This window comes from Tenebrio molitor, chromosome 7, assembly GCF_963966145.1.
Source record: "Tenebrio molitor chromosome 7, icTenMoli1.1, whole genome shotgun sequence".
In the NCBI taxonomy this organism is placed as follows: Eukaryota; Metazoa; Arthropoda; class Insecta; order Coleoptera; family Tenebrionidae; genus Tenebrio; species Tenebrio molitor.
The window spans coordinates 11,354,133-11,356,155 of NC_091052.1; the positions used below are offsets into that span (position 1 = coordinate 11,354,133).

Here is a 2,023-nt window from a genome sequence, read left to right on the forward strand (position 1 = left end):
ACATTTCGTGAAATAGTAAATACTCATGAAATAACCATATCGTTGGGGTGCTATGAAGTCTGCGAATCGCTCTTTAATATTTATTTTATTGAATCTCTGGTTTGGTTGGCGGTTTGTGGCACTTAGAGCCTCCGCCGTGACCAGATCTGTTCTCGCCGAAGTCAATTAAGCTCCCTCCGCTATGATTAAAATTGAAGGAGTCGATCCGTTCGAGTGAAATAAAATTGAAGTATGCGGTGCATTCTGACCGAAGACCGAAGATAGTGAATACTGACGAGACACGTTATATGTTATTTCCCAGAGGTGGCGTCATATTCGCCTCTTTCCCTCCAGCTCTCGGCGTTGTGCACTTTCTTGACAGTGAAAAAACGACGTGACACAACCCGTCTTCTCCGACGCCTATCAAACCGCCCAGCTTATGAAAACCCATCAATTTTATTATTTTTATGAATTGTCGAAGCTGTCTCTCTCGACCTGGAACTTGATATCGGAAAAAATTTCGTTAAAATGGACCGAACAAATGAAACACGCACGCCGCGCTCTTATGGACTGTAAAAATAAATGGTCATGATATTCGCACCTTGTCGACTCTTTCGGCGCACTTTCTTCTCGATTAGGCCTCTTCGCACAACCGACAACGGCGAGATACTCCCTTTATTTCGAGAACGAACAAATGCTCGTGCACCGAAAATCTCCAAGAAAAACAAATAAACACGCATAAATGTGCGCCGCGGAAATTCGAGACTACCTGCACCATTTCAGGAAATCGATGTGATTATTTGGTTGCCTAAATGCAAGGGGCTTCCAGACAATGTCATTTCAAACGAAAAAAAAACTCGCAACTGGTCAAAGCCAAGTCGCCACACGACAAACTTCGTCTCTGCTATCGATTCAAATTTTTTCGAAAAATAACAAAAATGTACATATTGACAAAAAACAAAAATTGTTTCTTAGATCAATATTATGACAGCGACGAGTCGTTTCTTTCTGTAGCTCATCTAGTTCTTGTAGTTTAAACGAGTGGTCTTTTAAACGGTCGAACATTGCAAAGTCCATTGGTTTCAGATCAGGAAAATGCGGTGAAAATGCTGGATACACCCCTAAATAGAAGAAATGAGCCAACCTGTTCTGTGTTATTTCTGACTATTGAGAAAAGATGTTTATGGATTGTGTTCTAGTCTTGAAGTCTCAACAAGTTCCTCATATATTAATTTTATTTTATTTACACTTCCTATTTGCACAAATTTGTTAATTATATCTTTAATATGGACCACCAACGGTGCTTATTCTTCCAGGTCAATACTCAACTCGTCGTTCTCGAATTGTTCATTTCAATAATAAGACTTTGGAATTTAGATTGTTTGGAGCTGTAGTCATCTGTAGCTTGTGAAATTACAATCTCAGTGAAATGCATTATTACAAAATGTCGCTATTAATACACTGCGCAAACTTATTCCGTCTGAGAATTTCAACTTTTATCTCATTTTAGAATAAGTTAGACTTATATCACTTACAACGACTCAAATGTGTCCTATTCCAAGGAATAAACCATTCTCATTGTGCTAAAACAAGAGAGTGTGTTTATGACTAGGTGAAAACTAAAATATTTACTCTTACTGCAATAACTGATGCACTTGGTAGTGCATGCTGCCAAACTCAAAACAGCGTACTTTGCATTTTGTGAAATGACAAATAATGAAAACTGCAAAAGTGACATTTGCGAGCTGTCATATGTCAAATTTACAAATCCCGAAGAGGCGACAAATCTATATTTGTACACATAAATCACGGGCAACTATGATGTTAGGAACATTTATAATTACCCTGTCAAATGTCAGACTTACGCTGAGTCCAGAAATTGAGAGGCGGCAAATCCATATTTTGTATTATGTGAATGACGGCCATGTTAGAAACATTTGCAACAACTCTCTAGTTCGAAACGAAAAAATTGTAAATTGGAAAGTATCGCTGTTTGGAGTTCCCGGGACGCTAATTGCGGAGTGTTTTAGGCACATGATCTGCA

At 38.6% G+C, this 2,023-nt stretch overlaps 1 long non-coding RNA gene across 1 annotated transcript; it reads right to left on the reverse strand.

Moving 5' to 3' along the window:
• Window positions 1–1,200: 1,200 nt before the first annotated feature.
• On the reverse strand, window positions 1,201–1,801 carry LOC138135513 (uncharacterized). The gene is made up of 2 exons (XR_011161002.1): window positions 1,618–1,801; window positions 1,201–1,562 (listed from the first exon to the last, which is right to left on the reverse strand). It is a non-coding gene; the product is annotated as an uncharacterized lncRNA (long non-coding RNA).
• Between the last annotated feature and the right edge of the window lie 222 nt (window positions 1,802–2,023).